Here is a 22,812-nt window from a genome sequence, read left to right as displayed (position 1 = left end):
AATGTGTGTGTTTTTTGTCTGTTGTATAAGATTCATATTATATTTTGTATCTATGGATTTTAAAGAAAATGTTAGTGCCCCTTAATGAAAAAACTATTTTTGATACCTTATTCTTTTTATGGCATTTTTCAAAATGGAAAGTTTTGCCAGGTACTGTTCTCCTGTATGTTGAGTAGAAGAATAGAAGAAAAAACATTCTTAAGAAGAATTATAACTTCATTTGTACTTTATGTTATAAATTTCTGCTAATTGTGAGAGAAAGTGACCTACATTGTTCAGATTTGAGTTTTTCTACATTTTTGCCTATCCTTTGAAGCTTTGATCTCTCTCAGGTCTTTGCGTTGACCTTTTGTAATACAGTTATTTCATCCTTTTCCTCTTATATACCTTATTAGGTGTCCCATATCCCTTGCACCTGATTTTTTTTTTTCAGTCTCCCTCCCATAATCTTTTTATCTGTTACTCTGAATCTTACTTAACCCCCTCATTTCGTTACAGAATTTATATATTTAGGAGAGAGAATGTTAGATAAACTGTGACAAAAATAAAATTGACAGAGAAAACTCCATCCGTTAATTAAATTTTGGACAATAAAGGACTTCACTCCTGTTTGTTTAGTTGAAATAATTTCTAAATCCTTATATTTATGTGTAAATGCTTGTGCCATCATCTTTAGGCATTTACCAATACAGGAAAGTCACACCATGCCTGGTTCCACTAGACAGCATCCTAGACCGTAATTCATTATACTAGAGGCCCGGTGCACAAAAATTTGTACACTCAGGGGGGTGGGGAGGGGGGTCCCCCAGCCCGGCCTGTGCCCTCTCGCAGTCTGGGACCCCTCAGGAGATAACGACCTGCTGGCTTAGGCCTGCTTCCCGGTGGCAGAGGGCAGGCCCAATCCCTAAGTGCAGCCCCTGGTCAGGCTCAGAGCAGGGCCAATTGGGAAGTTGGGGTGCCACCCCCTGTCATGCACAGAGCAGGGCGGATCAGGGGGTTGGGGTGCTGCCCCCTGTCACTCACAGAGCAGGGCCCATTAGGGGGGTTGTGGCTCCATACCCTGTCACACACAGAGCAGGGTCGATCAGGGGGTTGGGGAGCTCCCCCCTGTCACACACAGAGCAGGGCCGATCAGGGGGTTGGGGAGCTCCCCCCTGTCACACTCAGGGCAGGGCCAATGGGGAGGTTATGGCTCTACCCTGTCACACACAGAGCAAGGCCCATGGAGGGGGGTTGAGGCGCCACCCTCTATCACCCACAGAGCAGGGCCAATCAGGGGGTTGGGGCGCCGCCACTGTCACACCTGGGGCAGGGCCGATGGAGAGTTCATGGCTCTACCCTGTCACACACAGAGCAGGGTCTGTGGGGGGTGGGGAGGGGGTTGGTGCCCTGCACCCTGTCAAACACAGAGCCGCAGGGCAATCAGGGGATTGGGAAACTCCCCCCTATCAGGCACAGAGCAGGGCAGATAGGGAGGTTGTGGCCCCGCCCCCTGTCACACACAGAGCCTCAGGGTGATCAGAGGGTTTGGGCGCTGCCCCCTGTCACGCTGATCCCGGTGCCAGGAGCCTCGCTGCTCTGCTGATCCCGGTGCCGGGAGGCATATTACCCTTTTACTATATAGGATAGAGGCCTGGTGCATGGGTGGGGGCCAGCTGGTTTGCCCTGAAGGGTGTCCTGGATCAGGGTGGGGGTCCCCACTGGGGTGCCTGGCCAGTCTGGGTGAGGAGCTGAGGGCTGTTTTCTGGAAGCGAGTGACTGAAGCTTACAACCGCTCCTTGTTTTCTTTTCTTTTTTTTTTTATTCTGGTTCAGCTTTAGCTCTGAGGCCTTGCTGCTGAAAACATGGATACAATGTTGCTAAAGCCCGGCTGAATGAAAGCCGGTTTCTGGGGGTTGTTTAGCTTCTTATTTGCAACATAGTACATAGTTGCTTAGAGTTGCAGTTGAGAGGCTGAGAACGTTGGAGTCTGCAGTCACTGGAGAAAGCAAGCCTCATGTTCGCTTCCAGCTGCCTGGCTGCCGGCCGCCATCTTGGCTGACAGTTAATTTGCATATACTCACTGATTAGCCAATGAAAAGGGTAGCGGTCATACGCCAATTACCATGTTTCTCTTTTATTAGTGTAGATATCAAAGGCCCAACCCCAAATCCATAAGCAAATCTGGGCTTTTAACTGGCAGCAAAGCAATGGACATTTTAAGCTTGGTGATGTGGGATTCCCTACCACCCAGTCATTTACTATTGGCATTATCATTCATTATACAACAATGTTTGTGCTTTGTTTGAAATAAAATACTCTATTAAATAATTTATGTTTTGTGGAATACAGAAAATAAATTTGTGATTAAAAGCACAAAGTTAATAAAATCAATGTTAAAATACTGATGTAGTACTGCTGCTCAAATGTTTTTAAACATTTTTTTAAATATTCCTTTTGTTCATTGCAGCAAGGGATTATTCACTGTATTTCTGTGTCTCAGACAGTCTATTGTACTTCTCACATTCTCTTTCAGATATTTAAAATTCATGTTGCAAAATTTTAGTTACATGGTAATTTATTTAATTCCTTCTGTTTATATTACCTCATATCATTATTTACAAATCTAATGATGGCAAAACTTTTCAGGTTCATGATATATTCTTAGTGATGCTCTTTCCTTTTAAGAATATAACCATCAAGTCCTTGCTGTGTCGCTCAGTTGCTTACAGTGTCTTCTGATAAGCCAAGGTTGCTGGTTTCATCCCTGGTCGGCACATATAAGAAGCAACAATGAATGCATAAATAAGTGGGACAACAAATCAGTGTTTTCTCTCTCTCTCTCTTTCTCTCCTTCCCTTTCCTCTCTCTAAGAATCAATAAATCTAAAATAAGTAGCCATCATATGCATATAATTGTATCAATCACCTTCAAAATCATTTTTATTGTTATGATAATGGTTTAGAATAGGTATGTAAGATTTAATTACATAAACTATTTTTCTAGATCTTGATAATGTATGCAGGTAGGTACATTGTAATCATTGCATATCTTTTTCAGTACATGGTATGTTGTGGCAATCAGTAAATTCTTGTCTTAAATTTGATGAAATAATAAAATAGGCAAGATAAAGTTTTGGAATAGGGACATGGAATGATAATAGAAACGCAGGCTTAAACAATTAGATTGGTTCATATTATTGATTATGGAATCTGAGGGGATAATATATTCTTATCAATTTGGAGGAAAAAACTCGAACAGTGAATAATTATAAAATTCAGCAAAATGGTAGCATTGGAATAATTTGTTAGCTGCAAGGGAAGTTTTGACATCATTACCTATCTACATCATTAGCTATCTAAAGCTACTTTATAATAGTTTTAAAAGCTTTTGAAATATTTTTAGATCTACAGATATGTTGCAAAAGTGATACAAAGAGTTTATATATACCCATCATCCAACATTACTTGTTAACACATGACATATTTATAATAAAATTTCTATGTACAATTAGCCCAGCCTGCATGGCTCCGTGGTTGAGCATCATGATCCTATGAACCAGGAGGTCATGGTTTGATTCCTGGTCAGTACACAAGCCTGGGTTGTAGGCTCGATCCCCAGTGTGGGGCTTGCAAGGGGCAGCTGATCAATGATTCTCTCTCATCATTTATATTTCTATCTCTCTCTCCCTCTCCCTTCCTCTCTGAAATCAATAAAAATATATTTTTTAAAAATTTCTTTGTACAAGTATACAATTAGCATTGGTACAATAATATTAAGTAATCCATGGTTGTTATTGAAATGTTACCAGATTTTTTACAAATATATATTTTTTTCTGTTCTAGAATCCCAACTAGGGTCCCAGGTTGCATTTATGCTAGTAATATATGTGGGCAATACATAATGACATTGACTTTTTTTTAACTTTTAAGCTAACACAGCTCCATTAAAGAACCAATCTTTGTAACTGCTTTGAATGTGTCAGTATGGCTTCCATGTCATTGATCTGCTAATTAACAACTCAAAATAAGACGTGTCATGATGATAAAGTGTCTAACTTGAGAGGTCTCTTATTAAAGTTTACCATAGTTTTGGAAGGAAATTTGTGAAACAGGAAGAAAGCAAACAGTGCAGTGACTTGTATTTCTAGAATATGAGATCATATGTGTGTGTGTATATATATATATATATATATATATATAGAGAGAGAGAGAGAGAGAGAGAGAGAGAGAGAGAGTGTTAATATCATAGAGGAAGGGAGAGGGAGAGAAAGAAACATCAATAATGACAGAGAATCATTGATGGCTGCTTCCTGCACACCTCCTACTGGGGATTGAGCCAGCAACCCAGGCATGTGCCCTGAGCTGGAATCTAACCATGACCTCCTGGTTCATAGGTTCATGCTCACCCATTGAGCCAAGCCATCTAGGAGAGATTAGAATTTTAAAATGGATCTTTCCTTAAATATAAATTGTAGATTCTATGGTGGAAAGTTTACCAAGACCAACTAATTCACAAAAAGCTTGCAAGCTTAAATGAAAATGATGTCACTAAATTTTCCCCCAATATACACTAAAATTTTCCACAGTAGCCCTAGTCGGTTTGGCTCAGTGGATAGAGCGTCACCCTGCAGACTCAAGGGTCCCAGGTTTGATTCCAGTCAAGGGCAGGTACCTTGGTTGCGGGCACATTCCCCAATAGGGAATGTGCAGGAGGCAGCTGATCGATATTTCTCTCTCATCAATGTTTCTAACTCTCTATCCCTCTCCCTTCCTCTCTTTAAAAAATCAATAAAATATATTTTAAAAATAAAATAAAATAAAATTTCCCACAGAATATTCTGTAAATTCCAAATATTTCTCTGATATATGACTGCTTCAGAGTTGGCAAAAATATTTTCTAGATATGCTAGCTTCCTGCTTTGTACAGCTCTACCTAGAATATGATCCTTAAACTAAATGATTATGTGTTGAAGAATAAGAAATGTTATTTTTAAACATATGAACAGCAAATATAGCTTCGCTCATCTTACAGGAAATCTTTTGCACTCTTTTAAGTTCTCTGTGAATTTGTCTGATGACGTCTTAATGCAAATTACATTGTCTTATTTTGTGACTTCTGCCTTTCTTCGGAATTATCACAGACTCACCAAGAATGTTTTCCCCCACTATTTAAAATTGCTAATGGATTTGCAGCTAACCTCTGGCTTCAGCCTTGCTCAGTTGCCTTCAGTAACACTTGTGTATGCATTAAGCTGATAAGTACTCTGGTTCCTTTTACCCTTGAGCAAACCAAGTTTAAGAAAAAAAAACACACAAAACAAACAGACAAATAATTAACTGAGCTTGAGATGAAGTTGGTGAAAAATCACTTGATTGCTTCCTAATTCTTGGCAAGATATAGTAAAACAAGGCTTTGGGAGGGTGGAGGGTGGAGGGTGGAGGGTGGAGGGTGAGGGGCAGAAGGTAGGGGTATGAGATAGCTTTCTTGTGCTCTTTATTATGCTTCCCTTAGATTCCTCAAACCATATTATCAGTTGATAAGATTATAATTAAAACGTACATATTGGCTTCATTATGTATTTCTTCCCACAAAAGTGGCTATTCCTTTATATTCCCAGTGTCATTGTTTCACATTACATTTTAATTTGTTAGTTCATCAGGCAGCACAGTGTAGCCTCGCATATAAAGGATTACTCGTCATGACTCAGTAGGCTAACAAAGCCCCTGTTGAAAGGCGAAGTCTAATGAAAAGAGAGAGTCTACTCCTTCTAGGTCAAATTATTAGCTCAGATATTTCATGCAAGAGAGAAATTGAAAATGTATTTTTTCATTGCACTCTATAATATGCTTACTTAGAAAAACACCTTAAACCGATATATAAAATGCATGTCTTCTAAAATGCACAAGAAAATATTATTTGAGGAAGGTAAACACACAATGTAATATATAGATGATTATAGAATTGCACACTTGAAACCTATATAATTAATATTTTTAACCAATGTCACCCTGATAATTTTAACATAAAAATATATATATATATATATATATATATATATATATATATATATATAATCTAGAACAACTGCACTTTTAGATATAATCATTAAGAGTTATCATTGCATGAAAGCTTTTAATATTCCATTTTTTTATCTTAAAAGAATGAAAATCATTCCAGATAAACTGGTAAGAATTTAAATAAAAAGGTTAAATATAAAGGTGTAATAAGTTCCATAACAATTTGATTATTTATCTTCATGTACTTAAATTTCATGGCTATATTCTGGGCTCTTCTACTAAGATATTTCAGACCAAATCCAACACAAGATATTTATAATTTATTTAATAGAAAAATAGCATTAAACAAGGAATGTTCCAAAGAAGCAGATATACCAACTACAAAATAAAATTCCTTTCATTTTAAGGATTTGCTGAGTATTCAACATATTTAGTATTCAATATTCAATTTCACAATTCATATTGAGAGTTACTTGTTAAATAGTGGAGTTTTTAATCACTCTGCAAACATGATAGAATAGTACAATTAAGGAGGTAAAACTCCTGAGTCAACCATTTTGTCCTTATTTTTATCTTCCCCATGAATAACTCAGAAGTATGTATGTTCATTGCAGAGTTCTTCCCCAAACACAGCATGTACTGAATGGGGAGTTCAGCACTTAGGGGGCCAGTTTTCATTCTGCCTCTTTATCTGTGTAAGCCTGAGCAAGTTCCTTCACTTCTCTCAACCTAGATCATGTCATGTGTTAAAGGAGAGTTGCAAAAAAGATGTGTTTTTCCACTTCTCTCAATTAATAAATTTGTAACTTACATCATTTTTGAAAGGTCTCTGTTTTTCAATAATCTTTTCAAGATTCAAATGTGTTTCTTCAGTCAATGGGCCCATAAGGCTTAGACATTTTTTGAAATATGAATCTCATCTGCTTTTTAAATTGTAATGTTAATGATGTCTCCAAAATATATCATAATGGCATATATATATATATATATATATATACATACACACACACACACACACACACACACACGTATATATATTCTATATAATAAAAGGCTAATATGCAAATTGTCCCCTTGACTGGGAGTTCTACCAGGAGTTTGACCAGGGGTCAGGGCCAGCTGGCCCACCTCCCATGCCCCCTCCCCCTGGCTGGCCTGGTCTGAACGGCCCTGATTGGGGGGGGTGGCGGCCGAACCCCACGTGTGCACGAATTCATGCACTGGGCCTCTAGTATATATATATATATATATATATATATACATATATATATAGCAGTACATCTTATAACTGAGAAACAATCATGTTCATTCGCATGTGAACACACACACAAACACACACATTATTTCTGAAGTAATATATCTAAGTTGAGATCTTAAGTTATTTCTGAAGAAATATATCTAAGTTGAGACAAAGATCAGAAGTTAGTCAATAGACAACAGAAGGAAGTAGTACCTTAGGAAAAGGAAGTGTGCAAAAACCTATTGGACAGAGGAATAGTCCTTTTGAGAAACGCTAAACGTTCATTAAAAAAAAACTTCAAAAGTTTTAACCTAGTTCTATCATCTGTTGAGCATATTCTTGGTTTTGTACCAAGTGGTTGGTACTTTAAGCTTGTTATGTTAACTGATATGTTATGTTCCCATATAGCTGCACTCCATAGGACCTTACATAATGCTTCATTCAGGCAACTAATATTGGTCAATTTGATCTAATTAATCTACTTTTCTTCCTCCAACCTCACCATTGTCCTTTACTGAAGAATCACAGCTAGCCCTTATTCCTGCTCTTGGGATATCCTTTTTGTTTGGGCTTTTCTAACATCTTCCTTCTAATATTCAGATGGTATTTTAGACAGTAGCTCAGCCACAAAACCTGTTTGGCTAATTGTGTTGAACAGCTGCTTATTTTCCCTCCAGTGGTACTCTAATTCTCTTTTTTAGACAATTTAATGTATACATTTTACTTGTAACAGTACATTTTATAAGGAACAGTAAGATCATTTTTTAAAATTAACATAAAATATTGGCATTTCTAAAATTATAGACTTATCTTTAGGATATATAATTATTCTTTGAAAACTATAACTTTAGCTGTGTGTGTGCACACACATATGTATTTGCAGATTTGTATATGTGTTGAGGATATATTAGAGAAAAGTGGTTCCAGACTTTTGTGGGATTTTTTTTTCTCCTCACAAATAAGAATTATAAATATATATATATCCTTTTTAATAGAAGATCTGAAACCTGAAGATAGGAGTGCATCTGGTTTTCCCACTTTCTGTTCCAGTGCTTGTATTATAATGCAGGTTAACCAGGATAGCATCTCTATTTCAAACGTGAACTTGTATATGGCAAAGTATGTATTTATACAACTACTCTTCAGTGGTGCCCAGACTATCATCACAGGAATGCTCAATTTAAAATGGAATTTAGAGGATGGATAGAAACTTGACTCCCTGAGTTTATGCCTTTCAACCCAGAGGATAGGAGAAAGTAGGTACTGACTATTTGGAAAATGTGTGAATAAAATTAGCTGGCTATTATCTAGTTAACAAATAAGCCCGCTGTCTGGTGTGCTATGAAGTGTAAGTGAGCAGTGGTTGAGAAGAGGATATAAATGGTGCTTTGCAAGGTTTTGAAAAAAGTAATTTTAAGGCTAAGGAAAAGTGTAGTGAAAGTCACCATCTCTGTTCTAACATGTTATGGCTGATTGGGTTATTAAGCTGGCATGTTCAGTTTTTTGTTGTAAGGTAAAAAGAGGGGATATTATGTTTTGGATATATCTTATTGCACCTGCAAAAAATAGCAACCAGTAATGAGTTATTCTATGAAAGATATGCATACTTTTTCACTTATTCAACAAATGTTGTCTGAGTGCCTGTTATGTGCCAGGCGTTGTGCTAGATGTTAGATGAGAAACAACGAGAAGAAAGTCCCTTCTGTTTAAGAACAAGCAAGTGTCTGGGAGGAGGTACACCTTAAAAGCAACAACTGAAGTGCAAGGTTGTGATACAGGAATGTAAGACATAATACGAGATACACATACTAGGGGCCTATCACTAAGCCCAGGAAGAAGCTGAAAAGGGGAATTGTAGGAGCTGAGTTCGAAGGGACTTTGCCTGAGTTGGAACTTAACCAGGAGGAGAAACAGGAAAAGAGAATTCAAGAAACAAGGAACCGAATGTGGGAAATATGAGGAACATGAAGTAGAATATGAAAAACACAGAAATAAAAGAGAACACAGCATATTCAGGGAACAGCTAGTCATTTGTTCTGGGGCAGATGGGTGATATGGGTGAATGGTGTGAGATGAGATGGCTAAGCAAGGCAGGAACTACCTGTTTTATAAATGCCAAAGCAAGTTTTACATATTTTACAAGGTGATGGGAAGCTCTTTTAGGATGTAAGAGAATTGCAGAAACAGAATCCACTGTTTGGATAATCTCCTTATAGTGGAAATGGAAGATTGATTAGATGGGGTTAGGATTGAAGACCGGGAGATCAATTAGAAAATTCTAGTGTCTTGATGCTATGTGAACCTCCCATCTACCACTCTTCTTCTCAAAGATATGTTTAGGTATAGAACAATAGATATTAAAGATGACTGAATCCTTAATTGCAATGCTAATTATTTCATTCTACAATAAAGAAAATGAGGTCAAAACGGGTTAAATGACTTTCTCAATGCCAGAGAATTTCCTACACAACTGGAATTTAGGACCTGATCTTTTTTCTCAAAGAAAACATGGATTAAAATTCACAAGGAACCAGCCCTTCAGCTTCAGAGAAATATTTTAACTAAAGTATTAATGATGATGTGTCTGTGTTAGCAGTACCATTAAACAAGTGACCTTCACGGACAAAACTCTCTGTGGTTAAAATTAAAAAGACAAAGGAAAATGAGATCTGATCATTAATGTAATTAGCTGATGATCCAGTAGGATGACAGATCCATAACTGCCAGGTATTGACTGATGATAATGGAGCATTCAAATCTCAAAACTGGTGCTCAAGTCCAGCTCTCAGGAATAATGAGGGGCCTGCTTCCTCCATCCTGCCTCCTTGCAAAGTGCTATTGCTACATTCCGAATAATGACGTGCAAACCCAGTGGAATGGCAGCACTCCTCATTAATTCCACTATTATTTTGTTTGCTGTTGCTCTAGGTTCTGAATTTTGGAAGGTCAGACACTTATGAAGTGCTTTCATAAATGTGACAGGGAAAGAGGATTACAATTAACCCTTGGGATTTGCCAGATTCACAATATATTCACAAAACTTGAATAAAATATACATGTTAAGAGTATGACATACTGTAGTGCTCAGTGTTTACATATATGTTTTTAATAAACTCCTCAAGGCTCCTATTAGGGTCCTTAAATCACATAAGTATAATCTGGCAACCAATCAATGTTCCTCTCTCACATTGATGTTTCTCTCTCTCTCTCTCTCCCTCTCTTTCTCTCTCTCTCTCTTCCCCTTTCTCTAAAACCAGTAAACATATATCTTTGAGTGAGGATAAAAAAAAGTATAATTTTGCACCTAGGTTGATAATTGGCTCCTTCAAAACAAGGATCAGTGCCTGATAAATAGAAATAATACCTATATAGAGAGAGACCACTTTACAATACCTTTGAACTGAGAAATATCCACAATGAGATTATTCAGACAATCATCATCTCCAGTGACGCTAAGTGATTTGCCCAAGAACACAGGTTAATAAATGGGAGAACTAGTGCCTGAATCCTATTAGCTGACCTCACGTCATCATTGTATCCACTGTGCCATAAGGAATTTGAGCCTTCAGGACATTATTGTTTGAGTAGTAAAATGATAATTAAAAGGGTGCCAGTTTCCTGAAATGCATAAATGTATTGATATTCTCCCTGCCCCAATGACTAAATTTAGAAAAATTTGAATTTGGAGGTGAATGGAAATCAGTCTTCCAGTGTTTCAGTGATCTTGGAGAGCCAAGTAGCACATGATGAGTCACAGTTGCTAACCGGGGGGAGCGGGGTGTGCACTGTAGCTTGCAACTCCTGACTCCTAATGTCCATAGTGCTGCCAACACAAGTCACTCAGAACACTATGGCTTAGAAAGAGGCCTTAATGCGTATGCAGAATAGTTGTGTACTTATCTTAGTGGTTCTAGCCCATTTCTCCTGTTTGCAGAATAGGTAGAAGAGAAGATTAACACATTGCTTCTCTGGAATAAAACGTTGCTCTTACTTGTAAAGGAAATACATGGTCATGGAAGAAAATAATTAGAAAATATAGAGAAGAAAATCAGTACTCAGAGATTACCACCCAGATAATTTTCATATATTTTCTTTCCTGATTCTCTCTGTATTTACTATACACCAGAAGGGCTTACACTTGTTCAGAGTTTATAGAAAGAATTGGGCAGTAAAATGTTCTAAGTGCCCTAGGGAGAATTGTGCATCAGCAGGAGAAATTGACATCCATGACCATGTGCCATTTACAATGCTTTCTTCATTTCTGAAAGTAAGGATTTGCTAAACTTCCATTTGGTAATTATATTATAAGGTTTTAGCCTGTTCCATTACAATAAAACAATATATATACTTTATAACAAGGGATAGAGTAAAATATGAAATAGTCTTTATGTCCTATGTCATAAGATATTTTGTGATACCTCTCTTAAGAAATAAAGGAATACTACTCGTTGATCCTCCAAAGGAGAAAGGAAAGTTGTAATTGGATATCAGCACTGTCAATTATTTGTAATGTAAAAGAATTAAGTAGTTACCAGGTTGTATTCACAGATTGTAAATGTGGAAATTTTCTTTCTCCCTGCCTCTCCAAGATGGTGAAGGACTTTGCCAAAAACACCTTATGACTCATGACTGTTTCTTGGTATTCAGAGTGTTTTACTGACTTATAAAAAGAGATTATTTATTTTAGGGGGACGGAGAGGGAAAGGAGCTTGGGAGAGCAAATGGAATTCCTGATTATGGGGGTTGAATTTTATACAATCGAATCCTATTATATCCTTATCTTTTCACCTAAGATTTCAAAATTCTCTTAATAATCTCATGCAATTAAATTGTCTTTGAAAACATGGTTACAAATGAAAGCACAATATTTCCTTACCTGTGGGAGAAACCTAGTTTCTCTCATCTATTATTAAGATACTAGAGGCCCAGTGCACGAATTCATGCATGGGTGGGGTCCCTCAGCCTGGCTGGCAATCAGGGTTGATTGGGGTGGTGGGGAGGGGCCACAGGAGGTTGGTTGTGGGAACGCACTGACAACCTAGGGCAGCTCCTGCATTGAGCGTCTGTCCCCTGGTGGTCAGTGCGCGTCATAGTAACTGGTCGACCAATCATTCAGTTGTTAGATTGCTTAGGCTTAGATAGGTAGGTAGGTAGGTAGGTAGATAGATAGATAGATAGATAGATAGATATTTAGCATGTTTCCTTTTGGGGGGAGAGAGGCTAGTACAAATAGTAGTGAAATACATTATCAGAGTACATAAATGTTTAACAGCATCTGTTGATATATCCCTTTAAGAGATTCCCAGAAGTGCCATAACTGGGTGAAAGGGAGCAAATATTTTTAAGAGTTTGATACATGGTGACAAGATGCTTTCCACTTTATACTACCACCAGTAATGAGTGCAGATAGCAATTTCATCACACCTGCTCATGACTGTCAACACAAAATAACACAAGGCTTGCTTTATTTAAAAAAGGTATGATTTTCTTTCTGACAAACACCCTCAGATACAGATATAGGCCAGCTGTTCTCGGGAATTACAGTCTTTGTGATAGTCTGTGTCTTCAGGTCAGGACAGGATTTCTTTGAGTGTACATTTATAGAAGCAGGAAAAGGAACTATGTCTATTGATGCACAACCCCTCAAAACCTGAGAACATCAAGAGCATTAGGTATGCAGAAAGCCCATGAAAGAGGCAGATTAGTATTAAATGAAACATAGAAGAACACTGAAGATAAAATTTACCTCTTAACATGGTTGCATAGAGCTCTACTCAAAGTTTGGAAATTACTAATTATATTAGTGTTCTTATCTGGCATAATAGAGTACCATAGACTGGAGGCTTAAACAACGGGGAAAATTTTTTCTTTCTCCTGATTCTGGCCAAAATAAAGGTGTTTGCAGGGTTAGTTTCTTCTGAGGGCCTCTCTCCGTGGCTTGTAGATGGCCATCTTCTCTTTGAGTCCTCCATTCACAATGAATTAGGATCCACCCTAATGATCTAATTATAGCCTAATTATCTTTTATACATTTTAGAAGCAAGAATATTTAATTTTTTTCTCTGTTTTACATCTTGAAAAATCAATAGACTTACATTGTTTCTGGTCATTTAAACCAACTCAAATGTAATTTTCTTTATGAATTAGAATTAATTTAGCAGAGTTAAAAAGGTCCTTGTTTAAGTTTAGTGAATGTATGAATTAGAAGACTCTCTCCAAGTACAGTAACATTGTGAGGTACCTAGGGGCTGGAATTTCAACATATGAATTTTGAGGACGACAGAATTCATCCCATAACACCAATCTATTACAATTTCTGGTTTCTCCATAAAATATTATGTGCAGTACACTATTCCTGATGCCTCTATATTTATGCAGTAATTATTAGGACATAATCACTATTTTCAATGAGAGAAAAATATATTACATACCTTGATTATTCTGAATTTGTTTTGATTCTTTATGTTCACAAGCACATCTGGTTATTTAATAGACACAAAAATTAAATTTAGTAATAACTGTATTTACTCTATTAAGTTCAGTTGTATACTAAAAAAAAAAAAAACCCTTCATTCTAATACAGTATATCTATTGAACTAGCTCCTTAAATTGGGTCAGACATCAGTAGGGAAATGAAAATGGAGTGACAATTTCCTCTGAGATAGGTTGAAAAGTAAGTTGCTTTAGGACTTAACATTTCAATAAGTTATATGGAGTCACTCTGCCACTATCCTTGTGATCTCCTGACAGCTTTGACAGGGAAAAATGATGTAGTTGGAGAACAGCTTCCATGGTGAACTCTATGGCTTATGCTTACAAATGTGACATATGTGATACGGTTAGTTGCATTTCAGTCAGGAAGTGGATAGATCCAATTTTGGCCATTAGAGACATAAAGCTATGGTATACTTTACAACATGAATAAGGTATAGATAATAAAATTTTAATGCAGCTTCTAAATACATGCACTTATGCATCAATTAGCAACATTTTTACTTGGCATCTTTAAAGAAATAGAGATAAGGCATGATATAAAATTATTGACTTTGATATATTTGGAGATAGTATAGATATACTGCATAGTCTCTTCATGGTGACTAATAGTTATTAAGGTGGGAGAAAAACAAAAACAAAATCTTGACCAACTCTAAAGCATTCGTATTGGGCATAGGGACATATGTCATTGTGATATTCATTTAATTTATTTTAAATAGAATAGTGATTAGATGAATGAAATGACTGTTGACTTTATTCTAGTTTTGTAATAACATCTCTTGTTGTGCTCAAAACACAGGAGGGATATGTAGGTCCTGGGGCATTGCATTGCTATTTGACCATTTCCACGTTTGCTCTAAACTGAATCACAGCAATAATAACATAAACAACACACTGCGATTCTTTCCCTCCTCCCGTCGCCAATACATTGTTTTAGCTGTAGCAATTCAACTATAATGGATGAATGGGTTTAAGGAATCAATTCCCCGCTCCCCCAGATTTCTGGCCTTTCTAGAAAAGATTCTTGAGGACAATCAACAAATTGAAACATGGCATGTTTTTTAGGTTGTAAATCCCACTTAATCAATATCAAGGAAACATTCATTCTTTACAGGCTAAATATTCTGAGCAACATGATCGTAATGAGATATTCCCAAAGGAGAAAAATGAAAATAATGCAAAGTTATGCTTTATATTAAATGGTAACATTTCATTTATTTAAAAAAAATTAATTGAATTTGTAGATAGACCTGGAGAGTATTATGCTAAATGAACTAAGCCAGTCAGAGAAAGATAAATTACATATGATTTGCGTATATGTGGAATTTTATGAACAAAATAAACAAAATAGAAACAAACTCATAGATACAGAGAACAGACTGACATCTATCAGAGGGGAAACTGTGAAGGGTCTGGGTGAAAAAAAGGTAAAGGATTAAGAAGAAGAAAAAACACACTTCATGGACAACAATATGGTGATTACCAGAGGGAAAGGGAGATGGGGAGGTAGGAGAGGATAAAGGCGGAATAAGTGGTGGTGCTGATGGAAGGAGACTTGACCTGGGGTGGAGAATATACTGTTTCCAAGGATTAATTTTAGTTCAAATCACTGCACTATTATATTTTTATGTATTTAATAGAAATGTATGTTAGTTTTGCTTAAAGTAATTCAGTTGTTACTTTGGTGTAAATTAAAAATAATTATTAAATTTGTATAATGATAAGGCAAATAATCTGTCACTTAATATAACTACTTCAAACAGGATAATGTCTGGCTTTGAAGTTACTGCTCTTTACAAGAGTAAAACTACAAAAAGATAATTTACTAAAATACTTCCTGACATTGGAAAACATTTAAGAAAAGGAGTAGAACCCAGCTGGTGTGCTCAGTGGTTGAGCATTAATTCATGAACCAAGAGGTGACTGGTTTGATTCCTGGTCAGAGCACATGCCAGGGTTGTGGGTCCGATCCCCAGTAGGGGGAGTGCAGGAGGTAGCCAATTGATGATGTTTCTCTCTCATCAATGTTTTTATCTTTCTATCCCTCTCTCTTCCTATCTCTCTCTCTGAAATCAATTTAAAAAAAATTAAAAATGAAAAGAAGTGGAATTATAATTACCTATAGGGTTTAGATTGTGTAGTATAAAAAACGTGGTAACTAGTATCTGGTCAACCTGGGTTTAATACATAGCCACATTAAATATTAGATGGACAATGTCTAAGTAGGTTACTAGCAACTGAAATATTATCTGTCAGTGTGTGTGGTGATAAAGGGATTCTTAAGGGGGAAGGGGTAATTACAGCTGGTAGATCCTTGAGTTAAAAATATGGAACAATGTAGACAGATCACCACCATAATCCTTTTTACTATAACCCAAGATCTATAAAATAGCTCCTGACCAGAAAATAATTTACCAAATATATTGCCCACTTTTCAGATTTGAAATTTAGAACTTTCCTTATTGAGGCTACAGGTGTTGATCATTTCCTTTCTTTCTTTTCCTTTGTTATTAGTGTTGGTTGTTATTTATATAATAATAATATTTTCCTCAAGTCATTTTTCTCCTAATTCTAGCCTATGCTTAGTTCAATTAAATCAATCTTTAAAAATAAGTATATCTCCTCCTTCCTTTCTTTCTACAACTTTTCTCATTATAAGGGTGTTTGGTCCTAAGAGAAAAAATCAGAGCAAGCAAACTTAATCCTATGTATGAAGCTCTGACTATTCGTATTGGCTAATGCAATGGAGAGTTTAGAAGCTGGAGATGATTTCTCTGTGAAGTCCAACTCAGATGTGGTTGATACAATGTCTTTCAGTGATAAATCATAGCCTGGCAATAGAACAGACTATCTAGATCTTTGTATTTTATCTTCATCCCGTACTTCTACTCCCATGGGTATTAGACACCTGGATTCCTGCTCAACCTGTGGAAAACTTGTGGTGCCTGCCTTCATTAAATGAGATTGTTGTTGCTCTAGTCTTGCCAAGTCACAAGTAGAACATAGAACATAGAATTATAACTATTAAATAACATTGAAAGTGCCTCATTCTAAATAAAATAAATATGAAACTCCTGCCACTTTTATATTAATTTTTCTGATGATTCTTTTATGAATAAAGTTTGTCACCCATGCATGTGTTTCTCAATTACTTTGCACATAACTGTATTGTGTGAATATAAAAAGAAATATAAACTAAAGTTTTCACACTGGGAAATGAATAGTGGAGTAGAAATATCAATGAAAAGATTTGTTTAAATATCCAAATTACTGAATACTATTTTTGAAGAACTATTTTTACTTTTCAAATATAGTTTTTAATAGCTTACATTTATTGGCTGCTTACTATGTTTCAGAAAGGGTTCTAATTAATTTATTAAAGCATTTAATCTTTACAATAATTTCATTATAAGCAAAAAACTGAGACTCAGAGAGGTTTTTAAAATTTAAATTATTGTTTAAAGTATTACATAAGTCTCCTTTTTTTCCCCATTGACCTCTCCCAGGCCGCTCCCACCCCCAGCACATGCCCTCACTCCCCTACTGCCTGTGTCCACTGGCATATGCTCATATGTGTGCATACAAGTCCTTTGGTTGATCTTTTATCCCCCACCCCCTTTCTGGCATCCATGTTAGCTAGTAATCCAGGGGCTAACATTTAAATCCAGAAAGTATGAAATTCTAATTTGGGCCATAAAATACATAATCTGGCTTACATTTACTATAAATGTGTGCAGTGTAGTGTAGACTCCTTAAGTCAGTGTGTGTGCTTCCACACATGCGCCTGCTCTGCTTTAGTACAGGCAGCCCTCGGGTTACGCGGGTACATCGTTTCGTGGTTATGTCACCATCTCCCATTTATTAAAAAAAAAAAAAGTTCCGTCATTTTGACATATGTACATATGTGCTTTATGTTTTGTGTTATTTATTTACCACAAGTAAAGGTCAGGAATTGTTATCTTTCTTTTAATTTTTGTTTACTGTTTCACTTCATTACTGCTGTGTGTGTGCTCCATGTGAGTGACGTAGGTGCTGATGTAGGTGGGTTCCCACTTACGGCGAAAATCACATTATGTCGCGCCATAGGAATGCATTTCTGACGTAACCTACTGTAATGGCTGGGGGGATTCTGGGCCACTCAGAGGCTTGGTGTCCCCATGGCCTACGACAGCCCTGCGGGCCAGATCCGGCCTGCGGGCCAGATCTGGCCCGTTTGAAATGAATAAAACAAACAAAAAAAAGACCGTACCCTTTTATGTAATGATGTTTACTTTGAATTTATATTAGTTCACACAAACACTCCATCCATGCTTTTGTTCCGGCCCTCCGGTCCAGTTTAAGAACCCATTGTGGACCTCGAGTCAAAAAGTTTGCCCACCCCTGGGAACTCTCCAGGCATGTGGGTACAACAATGAGAATCCCCAAACTCATAGTGCGAGTCTGGTTTACTTGATTATCCACTCAGGCGATGTCTACAGCTGAAGTTCTTTGAGCTTGCGAACCTGAAGTATGGACGAAACATTCATTTTTATTTGTACTTTGTGGGTACTCTTTCATGGTAAAACTTCTCTTCCAAACTATGGGTAGAGATCAGAAAAGAAGTTTATTTCTTCTGATTTTTCCTGACATCTGGAAATTTCAGTCAGAGAGGATGCCAAAAAATATGAACAAAGTGAGTGGTTCTTTCATTCTCCATTATTGAAGTTTTTGTAATTTGTGTTATCAAATTCGCACTGAGAGTTCTTAGATTTAGAACTGAGCTTTTTATGCAGGTGAACATATTTGGAAATGTGGCACTGCATCTGATAAAATGCTAAACCAGAAAGAAATGACAAATACTGGGATTTAGTGATTCTTTATACTTGTATTGATTTTTAAGGTACTGAAGTTCATTTGAACATGTTTAAATCTATTATCTGCACATACATTCTAGTTTCACTGCCTGAAAATTTGAAATACTATTACTGTGTTAACTTTAATTTGTATGCAACCACTGCCATGTTTTTGATGAACAAATATCATAAGGCTTTTATTATCATAAAATCTCTTTAACCTGCTTCTTCATCTTCCTGTTTTGAATCATAATAATTCATGTAGCACTTTTGAAAAGTGATTTCTGAGTTTTTGACTAAAATTGACCTTTGTGTATGAAGAACTGAATATGTTTCTAAATTTCTGGGGAAACAAAGTTTATTTCAGGACATAAAGGAATAGAGCTCATTTGGAGATTCAGATTAAGAAGTATATCATAATATTTTCTCCTGTCCTTTATTCCATTAAAAAATGATTTATATAGAGGGAGGATGGGAGAGGGATATAGAAATAGAAATATTTATGAGAGAGAAACATCATCGATTGGCTGCTTCCTGAGTGCCCCCTTCTGGGGATGGAGCCCGCAACCTGGACATGTGCCCTGACCAGGAATCGAACTGCCATCTCTTGGTTCCTGAGTTGATGCTCAACCATTGAGCCACACTAGCTAGGACTGTCCTTTTTTTCTTAATGAACTTTAGCCAATAAGATAAAAGATAGAACATCTGTTTTAAGTTAATGAGCAGATACACATGAGCAATGGTTGAGCTTTAAACCACATTTTTGTTTTAGTTTCATGTATTGGTATTTCTCAATCTATTTACTATACTCAGTATATTAATAAGAATGTATATTTATTTCTTACATTAGGTTCCTGTCCTGAGACCACAGCAGGATGTGCCTTGGACAAAGGTATGCACATTTTAAATATATTTGAAAGTTTCTCCATGAGGAAAGTGTAAAAACTTGATGGTAATAATTACATTACTGTCACATATGGAGTTATAGTACATATTCATATAAATGATATGCATGCTTACACCTGAAAAACATATGATACTAGTGAGAAAACATCAGAATCAAAAATCTGATTATCAAATGCATATTCTTGCCTGGGCACAGAAAGCCTTAATTCATACAACCTATTTTGATACAACCTATTCTCAAATGGTTGATGCATTATTGAAATAGGATATATGTGAATTAAATTGTCTGTCAAGAACTACTTAGGAGTGTCTAGGGTTTGGGTAATCAGTGAGATTACTTTAAAGTTCTAAATCAATTTGAAAAGGGAAACAAACAGGAAAATAAGCAAACACAGCTGAGTAAGAAGTATATAAATTCATTACATGAAAGATAAGGGAGGGGGGGGGGGGTCCCATGATTTCAAAATGGAGTTCTATTGTAAAAAAAAAAGTGTGAACAGAGATCATTATAAAGATCATGACTTATAGTGACCTTGATTCCTAATAGGGTGCTGAAAGAAAATATATATGATGAATAAAAAGTACAAAGTGTCCCCACTATAGTAACCAAACAGTGAAATTACTTTAAAATTATTTAAAATAACTGAGTAAAGACCAAAGGAACTAATATCTTAGGGACTGTAGTGGAGAAGAATAAAGACTGATGAAATTAATTTTCCATATAGAAACTATCAAAACCAGTCTTCTTCTATGGATGAAGTAGCAAGATAAATAAATGCTTAGCTAACACTTAAGGAATTTAAGTGATCTCTAGGATAAGGTTTGATGTCATTTCTCTGGAGGTATTTAAGTATCAGATAGTTTCATAAATGTCTGTATAGTTTCTTTAAAGCTGCGCTAGATCATTTATCCTATTCAGGGTCCTGGTGAAGCAGTATTCTTATTTTTCTTCGTGACACAGTAATTATATATTGAAAGGAAAAATTGGGGGTTGGTTTATGGTTATAAGAAAAATGTGGACATATATGCTATCATTAGTAATAATTCATGCCTATTCTATTTTATGCAAACATACTATTTAGGGAAATATACTTCCATACACATAATTATAATTGAAATTTGGCTCAAAACATACTGTGTGTGTTCTGCCATGTTACTCTTACGTGAAAAAATGAAGTATTCTATAAGCATATCTTTATGCATACATGGATCATATTCTGAGATGTTAAAATTGAAACACACTCCCAGATTCTTTCTTGATCCTATTTTTTTAATATAATTTTCCTTTTAGTCATTTTCAGTCCCTATTTTGAAACTGGTGTGACTTTAGTGTATCCAAAGAAAATATGCCAGCTGATGTACACTGGCAGACAGGGAATGGATGGCTCCAGGCACAAATCTCTGTTGTGTCAAGGCTTTAGCATGACATTTGGTAGGAAACTAAATCAAACATAGCACAGGGCAAATAATCTTAGTTTCCCATAGATGTGTAGCCGCAACCTCGAGCCTGCTGTTCTCCCTGATATTTTGAGAAAACAATGTTTCTGGCAATGAACTGAAAACTAGGTGTTCTCATAGTGTGGAGAAGTAAGAGAATCATGGCTTTGAAATTGGGCTTTCCTGGGACTGAAGGGCCATTCGGTCATAAGTAGCTTACCTCAAATACAAAGTGAATTTTCTAGAAATTATCACAGGGCTTGTGAGGGTCTTAACATTATATAATTATCACAGAGTACCTCTGATATCTGTTATGTACTAAACATAGAAACAATATTATTTTATTTATTTCCATTTCTGATATGGTACTAACCTCAGTAATCCTCTTGATCATTATTTGAATAGAAGAGAATGACTTTAATATACATGCGTAAGTTTTAGATTACATAAGCATATACAATAACATTTGTATTTATTTTGAGGTGAGTACTGTTTGGGAGGAATAAGAGTTGTTGCAAACTTCTTAAGTATTGTTATATTTAATTATTTTTTAAGAGTTGCATGTGATACACAGGATCTTCATGTTGTATGAAAGTGTTTGCACGTCTTTCCTTTAATTTTAGGTCTTGTTAGTGTGCTCAAAGATAGAAAACTGCATTGTAAAATGTAGGTGGCTTAGAAAAATCACAACTCCATAGTATACCCTAAATATCTTAATTTAGTTCAGTTGTTTGATTCAGTTTCCTTATTGAGAAATTATTATGTGTCATATACCGTATTAAGTGCTAAAGGTACAAAGAAGAAAGATATGTTCTCTGCTGTCAAGGGAATTCTAGTCTTAAAAGAGAGGAGACATTTGGCAGAGAACTAAATGCCTAAACTCATAATTTTAACACAATGTGGTAACATACTTCAGTGGAGAGGTGCCAATGAAGGAGTCATATAGAAAAGTCATTTTAATCAATCTGGCTGCCTGGAGTGGTTGACATTTCAGCCTTCTTAAAAGATGCTGATGATGAACTGGGCAGATATTAGTAAAATACAGAGGATAAGGGTGGGAAGATCTTAAGAATAAATGTAGGGAAATCAGTTAGGAACCTATTGTTTGAACTAAAACAGAGATGGTGGTAATAAAGGTATAGTTTTGAAATTGGGAAGTGAAGTCATCCCACATTGTTTTTGAAGGTGTAGATTTTAAGGTGCACTTAGGTTATTTTTAGAGGATTAATATTGATTGATTTGTAATGGTGTTTAACATAGTGTTATTTATAACATAATGAGAGACAAATTAAATAATAGATAAACTACTCAATAAAATTTAAATATGTAAGATATTTTAATTATAAAAATGATTTGGGAGAGTATTTAAAGAGATTGTGTATATAAAAAAACAGGTCAAGCTGTGAACTAATATTATAGTACTATTCCTCTTTTATACATATGCTTTTAAACATATCTTCTATAATAATAAAAGCATAACATGCTAATTAGACCGGACGACCTTCTGGACGAAGCCACGTTGGTGGGGGCTGAGCCCCTTGTACGAATTTCGTGCATCGGGCCTCTATATGTATATAAAACACAGAAACACACAGATATTCATATGTGTTTTTGTTAGAAATTAGGGTTTAAAGATAACACATAGGAAAAGAGTGGAAAAAACACATCAGGATAATTAAAGGTGATTATCTCTATGTAGTAGGTATATGTGTGGTTTTTATTCTTTCTTGAAACTTTGATATGTGTTTTACATTATATATGATGAACGTGATGAACACATTCTGATATGGCCCCCATGAATTCTGACTCCTTATTTTCATACCTTTGTGAGATCCACTCCCTTTGAGTATGGACAGAACCTCTGACTTACTTCTAACTAACAGAATATGGAGAAGGTGACGGG

At 36.1% G+C, this 22,812-nt stretch overlaps 1 protein-coding gene across 25 annotated transcripts in view; it reads left to right on the top strand.

Annotated features, from left to right (window-relative positions):
• The window catches only part of PTPRD (protein tyrosine phosphatase receptor type D), a 2,083,672-nt gene that overhangs the window by 726,153 nt on the left and 1,334,707 nt on the right, over positions 1–22,812 (top strand). For all 25 annotated transcript variants that reach the window (XM_070431651.1, XM_070431673.1, XM_070431672.1 and 22 more), the window contains one exon: positions 19,417–19,458. The gene's annotated coding sequence lies outside the window, so the exon portion shown is untranslated. The remainder of the gene's footprint in view (positions 1–19,416; positions 19,459–22,812) is intronic.

The sequence above is a fragment of the Myotis yumanensis genome, unplaced genomic scaffold (assembly GCF_028538775.1).
Source record: "Myotis yumanensis isolate MYYU_CA2020_CCGP unplaced genomic scaffold, mMyoYum1.0.hap1 SCAF_12, whole genome shotgun sequence".
In the NCBI taxonomy this organism is placed as follows: domain Eukaryota; kingdom Metazoa; phylum Chordata; class Mammalia; order Chiroptera; family Vespertilionidae; genus Myotis; species Myotis yumanensis.
This window is presented reverse-complemented; position numbering and strand designations above follow the sequence as displayed.